The 17,000-nt window shown below is 43.4% G+C and overlaps 1 protein-coding gene and 1 long non-coding RNA gene across 2 annotated transcripts in view; one reads left to right on the top strand and one right to left on the bottom strand.

The window, feature by feature from the left end:
- The window catches only part of kirrel3b (kirre like nephrin family adhesion molecule 3b), a 194,159-nt gene that overhangs the window by 85,908 nt on the left and 91,251 nt on the right, over positions 1-17,000 (top strand). The window lies entirely within an intron of this gene.
- On the bottom strand, positions 1,762-16,047 carry LOC119491257. Its single transcript, XR_005207572.1, has 3 exons — positions 15,538-16,047; positions 13,380-13,386; positions 1,762-1,772 (listed from the first exon to the last, which is right to left on the bottom strand). It is a non-coding gene; the product is annotated as an uncharacterized LOC119491257 (long non-coding RNA).

Here is a 17,000-nt window from a genome sequence, read left to right as displayed (position 1 = left end):
AGGGAGAATGGTGGTTAAACTAAGGGCTCTATCTACACAGGAATTCAATGATTATAGGGATACATCCGGCAGTAGATTCTCTGTTGGGCGTTCTTAGCAGCTTGTTCACTTCTCTTAGTCCAGCAGCAACTCACTAGCGCATTAGCACACAGCCCACTCGCAGCACATTTCCCCTCCATGTGAAAAGACAAAATAGCTGCACAAAAAGTCGCCTTCATCCTTTTGACTCGGGCTACCATGTGGTAGGAAAACAGCGAGGCAACAGGTTATGTGAGGGCCCATTAGTGGGAGAAGCCTTACCTCGGAAAGGGAGGGGGTTTTGTTTGTTTCGTCTTTTAAGGTTGTTTACAGTTGCATGCTATAGTGGGCAAGAGGCATCATTGATGAGGTTGAGATACCTAGGGTGTTTCATAGAGAGCTGGCTTTTTCTCCCTGTAAGCCTATATAGCGAACGTCATTAGCGAGCTGCAGAAGTAACCGGCACTGGAAGCCTGGGCGCAGGCGAACCTGTGTGACAAACACAGGTGGCAGCGTTAAGAGTACGGGGCTTTTAAGTGCTAGCAGTGGCTGGGTTATCATCATGTCGCCTCTGTCCCTAAAAAAAAACAAGAGGACTGGATGGCCAATCTGCTTTTTCTCTCCACCCACGAAAGCTCGTTTGCAGAGAGGCAGCGCTTCCAAACAAAAATGTGGCAGGCTTTTCTCTTAGGTGGCCTTGGTTGGAAGTACAGATGCTTCTGCATAGGTAAAATATTTATCCTGCAATTTAGATCCTCGGGTTTTCTCAAGCTTGCCAGCTTGTATAACTCGTTTTTAAAATCACACAATTTTGGAATGCGTGTGTGTATCTCCGGTGTTCTTGTGCAGAAAACACTTCAATCCAGCTCTACAGTCCAGCGAGGGAGGATGAGGAGTCTGTGCGAGTGGGATTGAGGAGAGTTTGTGTTTTGTTCTTTGCAGTCCTGAATGAGATGATTGGGCAAGGGTACTGTGCAAATGAATAAATAAAACTGTTAAAGTTATGCAGTGCAACAGGAGCTATAATTCCATTCACTAAATTGCAGTAGGGCTGTCAAAGTTAATGTGATAATAACTCGGAAACGCAAATTTGTTTTAACGCCACTAATTTCTTTAACGCATTAACCCAACTTGGGATTTTTAGGTAGTACCGGCTTTTAAAGCTAGAGTGAAGATACTGGTATCATATGAAACTAATAACTAATGTATCCAATAATAAATGTATACATACATTTGCATAAAGCAAGCATATTCGTCCACTCCCATGTTGATACTGACAAATTTCCCTTTAAGGTACATTTTGAACAGATAAAAACGGTGTGATTAATTTGCGATTAAATATTTGAATCGATTGACAGCCCTAAATTATACCTTTCTCCTATCTCCTTTCTTGTTATTTTTGGTTTAAAAAAATGCACTGTAGGGAACACCAGCACACCTCCCTATTCATATCTGACCTCCTAATGATGATGTATGAAAAAAAAAGATAATAATCCATTACCTCAGAGCTTGCTGACGGTGCGTTATTGCAGATCAAAGTTGATTACGGTGAGACAAAAGCTTTCATTGTACCGAGTCGTGAGCCCACTCAGGAGGCTTTGTGATGACCATTAGTTGATATGTCAATTAAGCATTCATTAGAGCACTCTGATCCCTTCTGAGGCCACCCTCCATCTATATGTGAGAAACCTGATTGTAAATTTCCCTCACTGTTAGCCTATTAGATGAAGTATGTGACAGGTTTTCTAATTCTCCTCATTGCCGCACCGTCCATTAGAGGGGCGCAAACGGATACACTGCAGTGGGATGACTCCGGTAATCACTAGCCTCTATGTTGACCTTTTGTGTGAGCAACATGCATTGTGCTATTCTCAGGCTCCTCTGGTGTTATTCCGCCGTGCGTGCACGAGTGAATTAAGTGTGACTGAATGTCCATTAAGCACGTCTTTGGCGGTGAAGTGCAGCATAGACCCCTTTACATGGGCACAAATGTCTTTAAAAATGCATGAGGATAAGGAGAGAAGAGGATTTTTGTGGATAGCAGGGATGAGTGATTCAGAGAAAGACGGGGGCGCTTTTAATCCGGTATGTCGCCACTTAAATCCCAGTCACTTAATTTAACCTTCTTTTGTTTAATTAACCTCAGATTTCAGAGCTAATTAGGTTCAGGTATTAAAGACAGATTATTTTTTTTTCCTCACTCTAGCCGCTGGCACAAGTGTGGATGTGGTCTCGCATTGCGTCAGATGAGATCTGATCTGGCGTCAGATTGAGCCTTTAGGAAAGATGGAATCCGGTGATAAGGAGTGAGCGTGTGTGTGTGTGTGTGTGTGTGAAAATGAGTTCAAGTGTTGTGACAATTCCATCGTGTTGAAATGACCCAGTTTTTTTTCTTTTTGTGTGTGTGTGCGCATCCACTAACATTTGTTATACCTTGAGATCCGCTACACAATGAACACTATCACACCGCAGAACAATGGTGAGCCAAACAGAACAAAAGCTTATTTTTCTTGTACAGAAAAACTAATTAAGAACAGTAAAAAGGATCAAGGCTTTCTATTCTGTTTCTTTTCAGCTCTTTTCTTTCTGACTTTGTGTCTGTAGATGCTTGAAAAAGCGGTTTCCAATTGATTTTGACAAAGTGCATTTCCTTTTATGTGGCCACACACGCCTACACGTAAAAGTCAGTTCTTCGGCTTTTTCTCCAAAGACATAAAAGTATGTGTCTTTGGTCTCGAGGGCCTGATCTCATAATTGATGTCCAGAGACATCATACCCCGCTGTGATGGAGGACCTCTGTGCTCTTTACAAGAACACAAACATTGAAATGCGCATCAGAACTGTTTTTCTGACCCCTGGTTTTAATAAGGCCCTGTAGCCGGACAACGGCGCTGCACTGAGGGAGGATTGGCACCAGCATGTAGCACTCAGTGACAGAACAGCCACAAGCAGCGTACCCTGTTCACCCAATCACCAAAGCTGTCACGCCATGCCTCATTAGCCTGATGGGAGATCCATGGCAAGCGGCCCCCGCGCTAACCTCCTGTGGTCCGCAAATCAATGTGCTCACAGCAGGGTGTGGGAGGGAGGGGCGACCGGAGTATCCATCCCATCCCTTGGTCCACAATACTCGGGGTTAATTATCGAGGCGGTGATTGCAAATGGCCGGGCCACTTGTGCGAATGGAGCGTAAACAAAAGCAAATTGGAAACAGGTATTACACAGCTTCCATATTAGGCCTCCCGGAGGGCTTCATCTGATTACAACAATCACCAGCATGTGTCTCCGGGCGAGATGAGTGATGCACATGAAGTGGTTTTAAAGCACAGGCATGCACATCCATCCCTCCATCCACGGATCCATCCAACGCTCCTGCTTGATCCTCTACTGCCACTTATCCATATTTTAAATTACAAAAGCCTCTCTTATGGGTGGCTTATCGCCCATGTAATGACAAAGTTCAAATGTGAATCCATCTGCACAGCTCAGAAAGCCATTGAAATCCTCTCTAAAAGGCGCTGGTGGCCACGGCAACTACTGTCAATTTACAAAGTACCAGGGGTCTAAAAAAAAAACGGATTGAAATTTTGCGGCCGTAGATCGAAAATCAGCTCAACACTCTCGCGTACATGAGAGCTAAATCCATTGTGTAACATGCATTTTTGAGAGGACTGACTGATATTGTTATCTTTTTTAGTTACAGCACATTGAGGTCCAGCATATTCAGTTAGCCCGAGAGTGTCCTTGTTAGGCACCTTTACCTACGCGGCTACACCATTTATCAAATGTGGGTCGTATTGATTTCCACTTTTGTGCACTCGGCTAAGAGTTCTCGGGCGGGGACGTGAAGCATCGCTAACAAGTCCAATAACAAGAAGTAGTTGCAAAAGAGTTATGCAGAGGTAATTATGAGGTCAGTGTGGGGAATACATTGCAATAATCCATATAAAGGTGCTGGAATACAGAAATATGCAATGTCAGTATGACATATTTAAGCTGCATTAATCTATACTCACTTAAACATTCCAAAGAAACTTTAACAGAATTGCCAAATCTCCGCTTCTTTGGTTTCCTGCTTGAAAAGGGCCGGCATCATAAGTTTGTGTATATCAATATTCCGTGCTGAGAGAAAAATGCCAAAGCCTGTAAATCATTTAGTTTGTACCTCGGCGCAGGTGACTTTTTCTTGAAAGAGACTCTTTTTGATTTCTCTGACTTTGCCTCCTCTCATCACAGCATCACCTACCATTTCCCACATGCACATAAGGGCCCCATAAAAATCCCCTTAAACCCGCGCAAAGAGAAGAGATCGGTGCATATTTTTTGATCGAAGGTGTTTATATTTTCATGTAGTTTACTTTCATGCCCCGCGCCGCAAAAATAGGAAAGTGCATCCACGCACACGCACTCGAGCACACACATGCACCCCTTCATCTCTCTTACAGGCTGAACCCTTGAATAAATAAATCATTGGAATTGTCAAAGCTTTGCAGTTATCTCACCAACTGAAGAATATTTAGAATGAGGTGATTCTCACTGTAGGATACCGCTGTGATATTGATGTTCCTTAGCCTGCCTTTCTGAGTCGAAACCACGGCGCCAAACACACACACACACACACACACCTCACAAAGTTAACACGGCACAACAACAACAGCAACACAATGAAGGGCCTCTCATCCAGGGCCTCAGTATAATTAACTGGAGAGGCTGAGTTTAGGGATTACTCCAGGAGGGGCGGTGAATTAAAGCTCAGCTAATGAGTTGAAGTTTCTTAATTTGTTCTCCCCCGTAATTCCAGAATGGATTAGCAGTAGCTTTAGTCGCCTCTTCCCACCGATTAGCATGGCTCGCTCGGTTTAGCATTCAACGGCGGGGAGGAGAGTGGAGAGGGGAGCGGTGGGGATGGTTACACAGCTTATGAGTCAACTTGTTCACTGGTAAATGCGCAGCAGCAGCATCTAGCAGATAAAGGAGTTCACCTACTCGGGAGTCAGAGACAATGAAATAGGGTCCATTGTCCCAATTAAATCAGTGCGATAAGGAGCAAGAGAACATTTTGAATATTTAACCTTGCTTGGCTAAGGTGTTGCAGTTTCCACAGAATCAGGTTATTTATTGTGCTGAGATTAAATGTTTTGTTGTTTGTGCTGATTTATTGCAAAAAGGCTGGAACACATTAGTCACGATGAGAGAGAATTTCATGGGGTTACACAGAAACATTCTCACTGTTTCTACTGTATCTATACAGCATCTCTATTTTCCTCTCCCTCAGCCTCCCCCCTCTCCCTCCCACCCACCCTGTCTGTCTCCTCAGGATAGGAGACAGACCAGGATAGTGGACGTAAGACTGTCAATTAGGGTTAAAAGGCTCTGAGCGTGGTGGAGAGCAGCCGAGTATGACTGCTGGACCTGGCACAGCACCTGATGCCTAATAATGAAAATTGACAGGGCTTGTTTTTAATTCTCCTGCTACTCGGGGCCACATTGCTCGAGAGCGCAATACAGCCGCAGGGTGGAAAGCCACGCCTTCAGGCAGGTTTCTCCATTAGCTTTACCTCACATGCATGCTGGAGTGCAAGTGTGTCAATAATATACAAACCTAGAGTGCCAGTCGGAGCTAGCTAATGGCAAATACTCCACTCCGTCTTGGATGTAAGCAGCTTTAGCTCATCATTTTGTTATTCTTTCTCCCTTTCCCAGTAAAATGAGATGAATGAGATGTGATCTCATATGAACTTCCCCTTCTGCTTTTTAATTATACAGTACTGTATTGCCTTCACTGAAACATCTAATCAAAGCTTTAAAAGATCAACGATGCTATCTCGACAGCCAGGGAACGTGCCCTGCACAGCTTTTGACGGGTGCAATACTCTTTCCATTGATGCTTGGGTCTAGGAGACTGACAACAAACATCTTGAGAGAGAAGATGTGTATATTCTGCAAAAAGCATATTCTTCTTTACAGGCATCAGCCTCCCATGACTCATCTATTCAAATCTGCCTCTCATGAACTCCACTAAGAGCCCACTTACTGCACAATCCTACGTCATTTAAGCAATATGTCATGTTTATGACATACTTTGAGATGCCATGTCATGGTTAAGTATGCACTAGACGGCTTTATTTTTGACATTTCCTTGTTGTTTTAAAAGATGGATGCACCTAAGGAATCCTATTGAGTTTGCTGTGATCTCATAAAGAAAAGAAACTGATAATATTCCCACAATGAGCAGTCTCAAAGTTACTTATATAGAATAATAATGGGGTTGAAATATGAGGATCTTGCCTGCTTTGCCTGATTACATTTCTTAAGCTTTTCTGCTGCACCATTTGAGAACAAAACGGGACTCAATGATAAAATGAAAAACCTAGCGAGGCTGTTGGCAGTATTTTGGCTCCCGCACTGTCAAAACATCCAATAAAGTAAGTGAGAAGGTCCTGTAGCCAATTAGGGAGCAGTAAAAGACTGAGGATCATGAGAGGTTTTATTGTGAAACCGCTCCACTGCAACATCCTCCGATTATTTTTAGCCTCTGCCCCAGAGCAGAGGCTTGTGAAAGGTGTGTGAATATGCCCTCGCCTGGGAAATGTCACACCCGTACCGCAACATCAAGTGTGGAATTCAGTCCTAGCTTAAGGTATAAAGTCAAAACCACTCTCGGTCTAGAGCTGAACATGTGCACTCTCATTAGGATCTCTTGTACGTGTAGTGGGGAGAAAAAAAGAAAGGAAATGCGCGGATTCTAAAGCCTACGGCTGACAAATTAGTGGGTAGATGCGCCGCTGTAAGCATGAACAGCCTGTCTGACCGATTAGAGTGACGTCGGCATCTCATTGGTGGACGGCTTTCATCAGGAAACTCAATTGCCATGGCGACAGCCGCATGACTCAGGATGGGAGCAGTGGGAGGGCCTGTGACATACAGTGTCATATTTGCATGCACTTATATTGCTTATGCAGGCACTTGTGCTGATTTTTGTTTAACATAGCTCGCTGTTGGACACTTTCACGTCTGAGTGAGTGGCGGTGAAGTGGAGAGTGGTCATTCAGCAAAACGTGAGGGGCCTTTGGGTGTCAGTGCTTCACTAATGATTCACTAATGTTTGTTAATTTAGGGGGTTTATCGCATGCAGGACACCAGCCGTTTATGAGACTACAACATCTACTGAGCCGTAAACTGCGCTGTGAGTTTGTTTTAAACAATTGTCTATAGGTTTGCACGGCGGGGTTATAGGGAAGTGCACGTGTGTATGTAAGTGAGAGTGAAACAGAGACCTCTGTTCATGGTATTAAATAAAAAGACCCGTTCTTTAGCCGGAGGGTCAGAGTACCACTGACCTCTGCTGTGACCACAGTCGTGTTGACAGCAGCTGCACTTCACACACACTCCCCCAGGCCGGATGTGTCCACTATCCTTCAGAGACGAAACCACACTATAGAAAGACTTATAGAGTGCAGCAGGGGCACTAAAACAACACCACAGAGTGGTGTATCACTCACTAACAAAGACTAAAACTGGCAGAGCGAGAAAAAAAAAGGAGAATATCCGTGCATAGCGTGTAAAACCATCCATGTCAAAGTTGCTTTGTCTTCAAGTTTGTTCTGGATTTCGTGTGAGATTTTTTATGTTTTTTGTTGGATATGGAAACAGCATGTGCTCATTTTAGATGCAGAGCTGATTTATGTATTATTTTCTGCCAAAGTAGCATAATTAAATTGCCAATGTGTTGCTATAATACTTGAGGTCTGACTTGTGAATATTGTCCAAAGCCAACCAGAGCCTGGCTCAAGCAATGTTTATGTATTGTTTTTTTAAATATTATATTTTTATACACATTCGCACTTATTAATATTATTTGGGTATATTTAAGGCTGATTGGTACAGAATGTGCAAACATACTGTAAACAAATGCATCCAGAGTGTCATTTTCCTCACATATATTGGCTGGACTTATAGGATTAATTCCTATATGCTAATTAAGCCTTGGGTAATCACGTTGTATAAGTATTCCTCCTGGTCAAGAGCAAAGGCTCTCTTCTACTCATTTTATGTACATCTTATTATGTAATGAATCTGGCAGTTAATTTTATGGTAATCACAGCCCCATTTTCCCAAGGTTACTCACAAAGTCGTGTCTTTTGTACTTTTTTTTGGCTCTAAACTGAGTTGAAGTTGCTATCAGGGGATCCGGAGTAATTGCCATTGTTCAGTACAGTAAAACTGACCACAGGTGAGCCGATAATGGGGACAAAAGGCTGCGTTAATTATGTTCCCAAGTCAGCTCATTTATGGAGTCGATGGACTCATTTGACCACGAACCTCTACGAGAAGAAAGGCAACTTCCATAATGCTATTTCATAATTTATCAAAAACCACTGAATTTTTCAAGAGGGATCTGTCATCAGTTCAGATTTTTATGGACAATAGGCTGCCTCGTAGTTCACCGATTGGTTTCCAGACAGGTTGAGCAGCAGATGAGATGTGAACATGAAAAGCTGCGTTAGGATACCTGTCAAATCCGTCAGTTCCCCAAACCTCTTGTGCACGGCCCCCCTTATGATGAATTAATGATTAATCAGGATTTTGAAAAAAAAAAGTCTCAGTGAATGACGGAAGAATAATGAGATTGTCTTTGATCATTTTACGTTGGCTCATGTCAGTAATTTGTGGTTAGTCGTCTGAATTCGGCTATTGAAATTCACTGTAGGCTGCAAGCTCATTAAGTCTTCCTGGGAATCCTCCCCATCAACAAACCCACCAGTGAATCCCTGATATCCAGGAAGATTTGAGTTACAGCTCTCCTGCTCTGCAGCAGTCTTTCAGGCCGCCTCAGACATCCGATCCTCACTGTGGACAAACCATTATTATGTCTATGATTGGACTCCCTGTGTGGGAATACCCAGTGCTCTCCTCTCTGACTGTGTGAGCCTAATGCCGTGTGGCAGGTCCGGCACTCCGCTGCCTAAACACATCTGTCATGTTTTGTCATAGTGACACAGCAACCAGCCGACTCCCACCTCTGTGACAGGGTGTACTATATCACACGGCAGATCTGTGTGCATGGAAACATGTGCAACAGAGAGAGAGACAGACGGAGGTGGAGTTGTAGTGGTGATATAACTTAATATTGAGCGCTATCAAGGAAATGCATGCATAAACAGCATAGGATGCAGAAGTGACAAATTGGGAGAGAGGCTGAGAGAAGACAAAGAGACTGAGCATATATACAAGCCGGTAAAAAATCACTTGCATAAATACACCCCTGTGTTACATCATTTACATTTCAAAAGCTGCACATCTACCCACATCCTTAAAAGTTCCAGTCTTGGCCATCCTGCTGGCCCAGTGCTGTGATTCATACCACCTAAATATACAGCTCATAAATCTGAATCTTTAAGACAACAAGACAAAAAAACATCGAATCTGGCTTAGGCCCTATCTCACAAAACAATATAGCCATAGTAATGTCTGAGAATCTATATAATATGTATCAGAAAAAGACTTGCAGGCACTTCAAAAGCCTTCTTACCCATCTGCTCTTATTTAACAGCCAGTGCGAGACTATTCTCTTTGATTCACTTTTCTCTCAAGTTGCTCCGCCAGTATTGATGACAACAGGAATTGATTAGATCTAACCCAGAAAGGTGAAACAAATCGGTAAGACGTCTGCTGGCTAGCGCAGCGTGGTGTGTTCATCTGTTTACCCTTTAGCATCCATAGTCCAAAATTGACTCGAGGGTTTCAGCGATAAACAAATGGCCAAGGAAAAGTTTCAAGTCGATGCATGTGTTGTTTTTCTAAGATGTTAAATTCTCTTTTGTTTCTTGCTGTTGCTTTGGAAGGACACACATTACATAAGACTCATATTAGAACAATATTTGAGATGAAAATGCTCAATCAATGACTTGTGAAAAGTAAAGTGGGGAAAAAAACACCTTAGTTTTTCTGGCCCTCTGAGCTTAGAGAATCTAAATCGGTCTATATTTTTCTGTCAGACACACAAACCCAGAGTGTAGAAAGCTGCACAAATGCACTGAACATAATAAGTGGGAATGGGTCTGATGTAAAGCTTATTTAAGAGGAGCCATTCTGATATGCAAGACTTCTTCTTTGTGGTCAAGATTCCCTGCGGGGTGTTCAGCTGGATTTGATGGGCAGTACCCCCATGGATTATTTTAGCATGGCCACAGTTAGTATTGTATCTCTCTGGAGGCGAAAAAATGTTATTAGTGGCTCTTGACATGAGCTACACACACGCACATCTCTTAGGAATGTGTGTGCCCACGTTCTCCTTAAGCTGTGCTAATTAAGCCACCACAGTGTGGAGAACAGATATGTTAATAAATGAAGATGTGCCGGGGTCACACTGGAAAATCTCAGGGCTCAAATCTGCAGCACAGAGCCTGACATTATGTCCTTATTGGAATGTTGTTTTCATCTTTTGTGCAACCACACGGAGCATTTTTCTTGTGATTATTTGATTATGGTCGCTTTTTTAGTTTAATTTGATTTATTCAATTTATTTATTTTTTTTGTTTTGTGACCTGGTGATTTGAGTAGATCTACTCAAAACAAATTTGAACCTAGTCCATATCTCTGGTCTAAATTATGAAACAAACACTATTGGTAAATTAATATAATATCTTTATTTGAAAAAAAAAATACAAAGAACAGAAATATGTAGCAAACAAGACTGCAGCACGCTCATTGCCGCAAGCAATAAATCTGCATTTCGGAGCTATTGTTTGTGCAGTATGCCAGTGGGTAAACACATTTAAATCCCATGGTACTCTGGCCCACATGTTTTCATAGTGGACTTAAAGGAAACACATTATGAGAAACTCACTTTTTCAGTGCTTGTGGACAAACATTTGGGTATCTGGAGTGCTTACCAACCCACAAACTGTGAAATAAGATAAGCCAGTCAGTTTTTTGTGGGCTCCATAGATCAGAAAACATTTGATTCAAAAAGCCATTTAGATTTGGCTCCCCTTCCTATGTCACATGTAGGCTCATTACAATATACCTCATCTGAGTATCTCCAACCACAACTTGAGAACTACCTTTGTAGTGCGCCATATTTTTCTCGCAAGCCAATCAGAGCAGACTTTTTTGGGAAGAGGCTTAAAGAGACAAGCCCTAAAACGGAGCGTTTCAGACAGAGTGTGAATACAGGTAAATTCAGACGGACAGTATGAGAAAAATAAAGTGTTTTTTTTTAAATTCAAGCATGTAAACATGTTCTAGTAGAAACCCAAAATACAAGTTTGAACCTGTAAATGAGTATGATATGTCCCCTTTAAAATAACCCATTTTAAGTGAGGAAGTATTTCAGTGGCACTGTTCAAACTGCAGGAAACAATGTGTCTGGCCCTGCTGGCAAAGGCTCTTTATATCATTGCAACATGCATGAGGTCATTTTCCTATTGCACAGTAGCTTGTGGGCTTTTAATGTTAGCATCAACCACGGGGTTTCTGAGAAAAGCGCGTGGGTATAATTCTTCACTGTCAATGCTAAGCACTTACCGAGCAGAGACAACAAGCTAAGTTGAAACACTTGTTCCCAGTGGCCAGGCAGTGTGACTGACAGGGATGAAGGAATGAAAGCCACTGTCACTCAAGATTTTCTTGCCTGTCATCAGAAATGCGGCGCTTGTCATCACATCAAGCAGACGACGGGTCACAGGTGGAGCTAAAAGTGGGAATAGCTGTGGAGAGAGTTAACTGTGACTGACAGGAAGAACAGAGCAATTACAGTACCTGCCAAGGGGTTTGAGTTCACTAGAGGTGAGGGTAATTGAGGAGGCAAAATGTATCTGTTCTCTTAAATCTTTCCATTTCAATCTCTGCATGTTTTTGTCAGATATTCACTATAGCCACTGATTTTCTCCTTGGCTCTACATCTCTAAAGTAAAAGGGTTCAATTATGCTCAACAGTTACTAAACAGTGAGTATCAGTCTTCGCTCAGGTGCCTTTTACTAGCAGCGTTGCCCATCTAAATTGTCCAAAACTGCCTGACTTATCTCCAAACTTACATATTTACTGTTCAGCCGAGCTTAGAAATAGTGTTAGTTTTTACCCTATAAAGTTTTTCCTCAAAAACATATAGAATAAGTAGGTGAAGTACTTTGATGACAAAGTGTTATGCTTATTTTACGTGGGCTATTTCCATACCTGTAAAATACTGAATGATGCTAAAAGAATCAAAAGGGTCACGTTCCCGAGCAACGGCATCTCCAAGTGCGCTGGCTCTCTAAACAGCAGGAGACAAACATGGCCCCTCTCCAGGAACACAAGATGGCAGAGGCAGATGGCCAATTACATCCCATAATGCCTAATTGTAAATGATGAGGCAGGTGTCAAATTAGGCCTACCTACAAATGGAGGGGAATTCATAACACAGCGGCCGAGTGGAATGTATTCTGCAGTCTTTAAGAGAAGTTGCAGATGGAAGGTTTTACAATGGATTCATACAAGAAAAAGACATGCATGTAGACCGTTTCATTGAATGACCTCTCAGTGAAAGAAAAATGTAATATTTCAAAATCAGTGATCAGATCATCAGCAAATCCAATTACAGACTGTGTGAAAGATGAAGGGTAATTCACATGCATGGTACGGAGTTCACCGTGGTTCATTTCACTCAGACAGAAGAGGTCGCGGCTAGGTGGTTGAAGTGTAAATATCACACCGAGAATTCTTCAGAGCAGTCTAAAGTCTTAAGTACTGAGCTCTGCACAGATGAAAAACCGTGAAACGCTTTCAAGGGTTGGTGAATTTGCGGAATTTACAATAAATCTTGCAACAAGTGCGTGTCAAAGTTTGCTTGGGCATTGTGGGAAACCATAATACTTCTACAATTTGTTTACTTATTGTCTTTAATATATGTTTTTTTTTGGTGTTTGACTATTGATTTATCACCTTTGTTCAGCTGATGCAGCTGCCATGTAACACTCATGTCTTTGTAAAAGGGAAATGCTGATGGCTTCCAGATTGTTTGTTTATACTCTCCTGTGGTCCACATGGATGTACACTAGAAAACCTTTCATTTAATAACTCATAAGTTTCTTGAGTTTCAGTCCACCAATTGTACACATAAAAATAAGTTTAACCGTGGAGAGCTCTGCTCACCCTGTGGAAACACTTGTAGACTCTCTTTTGTCAAGTCCGTTGCTTTGAGTTCAATCATTCTTTCTTTAATTTCCCTCGTGCAAGCCCCCGTACTTTATGGACAATATTAAACTGCTGCTCTTTTCAGAGAATGTACAGAAAGATACTGTACTGTTATTGTGCCAAAGACATGAAATGTACATTTGAGCAGGTACAACAATACTGTCTCTGCAGTAAAGGATATCACTGAGTCACTCAAGGTTGTTGCTACAAGGTCCTAGGAGGGCACTTTGAATGCCTCATTCAGTTGACCAAGTCTGTATTGCTTTCTCCTTGTGTCTGTATTTGCTCATCGCTCCCCCCTCACAGGTCACCGTGTCCCCATTCTCCTCCTCCTCGTCCTCCCAAACCTGATTATTGCCTCTCCATCCAGACACAGTCACTTCTGTTAATTAGAACAAACCTTTTAGTCATTGGACATACATCTTCTCTTCTCCGACCGGCCAAGGCCGGAGCAGACTTGCCGCAGACCATCATTAATTCAAAGTGTCTACCCTTTCTGTCTTTTCCCAACCCCTGCCACCTCTCCGCGGTGGCAGCACAGCTCCTGTCCAGAAGCATCGAGCTGCTAAATGGCCGCGACCAACCGTCCGGAACGACCCGGCAGTGAATATTAAAAATCCATCAGGCAGCAAATCAACAAGCCAGTACATGGCAAACACTATTATTTTCATATGGTGTTACTGTCACCCTTGGCCCTCCATTAACACGGCGCTGTTATAAAGAAAGTGAATCAGCGCCATTATTGTGTCTGAGGACCAACAACCTATTAGGGACTTTTGACCTGCTGGTTCAACATTCTGTCACGGCCGTGTGACGACAACCATGTCGAGTGTGTGTGTGTGTGAGAGAGAGAGAGAGAGAGTGAAAAACAGAGAGAACAAATCAACAAACTTCAGAAGGACACCCACAGCTAAGGGAAGAAAACACAGGGATTCTGAGAGCCTTGGACAAAGAAAAGACGTTGATTGCTTGCACTCATAGCCAAAGGTTGTCCCTATAAAAGCTTGCCCTTTCCTGAGCAGCCTGGCCCCTCGCTCTTATGAGCACGCTCATATGCTTTTAACGATGCTCTCTGCCATCTCTGCGCTCAGCCTTCGCCCCAGGAAGACACTATTCCATTACCCCCCTCCCTCAGAGGAACACACAAACACATTTGATGAAGCTGTAGCGTGTAGAGATCTGCTGGGGGTTCCCTGTTCAGTCAGGCCTAAGGTAATGCTGGGTGGGGTCATCCAGGTGGAGCTCTGGGAGTTTAGGTTGTACAGTGCAAATACACAGAGGGCAGAAAAAGATTGGAAACCGAAATAGAACCAAAACTCCGGCTGTTTGATGACCTCGATGTCAGAGCGCTCTGCTGGAGACTGTAGAAAGAGCCAAATAAAGGGATGGAGGTAGGCTGATGGAGATAGACAGGACATGTTTGCACACATCATGCTGCTGTTATAGGGCTCCTCTATGTGATACTGCATATCTGCTGACCAAGAGGAAGAGGAGGTGTTGGGGGTGATTGTGGTGTTAGTGGGGCAAGGGGAGTTCCGTGTTTGAGAGGCACGTAGCTTCTCTCCATAAGGTTGTTTTGCAGCAGGGGGAAAAAGATGTGTGTTGTTTATTTTAATAAGATAATTTGATCAGTGAGTGTAAAACTACTCCCTATTAATCTGCAAAAGGGGAGTCGTTTATCATCGTTTTCAAAGTAACACATCGTTGAACATCGTTTGCATGGCAAGGACATTTGCTTTGGGAACAACTTGTATCATGATGACAGACAAATATGCAAATGAAAACTAAATGAGCAGGGCTTGTTCTTGAATGAAAATGAAAAAGGGTCCTCTTCACCTTCACTGGATGCGTTCATATAAAGGTGTTGGGAGACTACTTTACCACCGCTGCCGCCATCTGTGTTTCTCGTTAACCCCGCAGGGCCCTTACACACCAAGCCCACGGTCGACTGTCGGACAGTTTGGGGCCGTCGGTGAGCGTCCATCGGCCTTGTTTTTTCGTTGTGTCCCGCACCGTCGGCTCTAGTCTGCCCGTTTTGGAGTTTTTTTTCGGCCGATTCGGCATGTTGAATCGAGAGAGAAATCACTCTGATTGGCTGTTCAGCTTAAGCGAATCAGTGCACGCGAAGAGAAACGGAAGTGAGGAAAGCAAGCCAACGAGTAAAGTGAAGAGGAAAAACATAGAAGGCTCTTCGCATTTTTCATCTTCATCTCATCTGATCATTCCAATACACGGATGTTTTCACAACAACAAGACATCTGGAATGAAGCTAAGCGATGAGTGAGAGTGGTGTGAAAATGGTCGGCAAATGCTGCTTTGTTTCATGTGCGTATCATACAAACGGCGTGTATATCTGCAGTCCTCTGTCTTCTGGTTTCCCCTTTTTGAATGACAAATACAGAGTACTGCCGCCGGCTGGTGTGGAGAGTTATTTAATTTCATGCAGGTGCTGAACGTCCGTGTTAACTGGCTGTCAGCTGTAGTCTTTGCGTTGTGTTCGGGTGCAACTTGTCGGCCAAAACAAAGGCGACATGAGGTGACGCAACAGGCGTTCTTCGTCGCGCTAGTTCTTTGATGTCGGGTCGGTGCGTCCCCAGCTTTAGTTGATAATGTTCTGCACCTCTCTAGTATTTTTCCTTATTGTTTGGTTGATGCAGATTCAGTAATTTGCCAGGATACTCTCAATGCCATGCACCACAAAGGAGCAGCAAATCCAGACAAGACAGCTAGCCTTGGGCAAAGGACCCTGTCCCCCTGACCCACTCCACGCAGCCAGCTGAGCATCCCACATCGCCTGCCCACTCCACGGCATATGGAAGCAAAGTGCTGCCAATGGTGCAAATGGTGGTTCAGATCCATCTGTGCCCGACTGTCACAGGGCAGCACCTGGGGCACGAATCTCCCCAAACTCTGCTATAATCAGGCCACGGGTGCGCTGAAGAGAAACTGCTGCAATATAAGCTTTCTCCTCCCTCCAGCCAACTTGATAAGTATTTCATCTCTTCCAATCTCCAAAACCATTTGCACAGACATCTATAAAAAAGGGAAATGATAGCCCTGAATTGTGTGTTATTGTTGATATATACTTCCGAGTCTCATAAGGGGACTAAATTGGATTTTGAAATTATTACTGTACATGTTTTTGACACAGCGTTCTTTTTTTCCTAATGCAAATAAATGAACAACGGCCGCTGCCTCCGATGCTCCTTCTCTCCCTGCCACGGGGCAGACATTAGTGTCGCACTCTCTTCAATAGAGGCATGTCATAAAAGACACATCAATAACCCGAGACGTCTCGATGTTCTCCATTATTATTATTCTTTAATGCTAGCAGAGGCATGATTTAACGGCTCGCGCATTTTTTTTTCTCCTGCCTGCCGTTGCTTATCTGTGGAGTTTCATTAGCATACAAAGCCCTGTTTTAGAGTTGGGGGGGGGGGTGGGGGTTGTGTGGCAGATAGCAGCCAGCCAGTTAGCTCATCTTACTAACCCCCTTTGTGTGCGTTTCCTGCTGCCAGGGCTAAAGATGATGGTTTTGTGGCACGTTTGGGAGGCTCTGTCACATTAATCCTTCCCACACACCGCTCTGAACCCAGCGGCACACAATTCTACTGCAGAGTTGCTCAGATGGCCCCCGACGCTATAAGCAAGAGGGTCGGAGACAAACAGCATCTGGCAAGGGAAAAAAGAAGTTGGGCAAAGGTAAAAAGTCATTCAGGCATCTGTGCTTACTCAGCTGAGTTTGTGTGTATGTGAGAGAGAGGGAAAGAGAGATGCAGCAAGAATATAAACTCTGCTTAGATGG

This window comes from Sebastes umbrosus, chromosome 7, assembly GCF_015220745.1.
Source record: "Sebastes umbrosus isolate fSebUmb1 chromosome 7, fSebUmb1.pri, whole genome shotgun sequence".
In the NCBI taxonomy this organism is placed as follows: Eukaryota; Metazoa; Chordata; class Actinopteri; order Perciformes; family Sebastidae; genus Sebastes; species Sebastes umbrosus.
The sequence above is the reverse complement of the archived record's forward strand: the minus strand, read 5'-3'. Positions and strand labels throughout refer to the sequence as shown.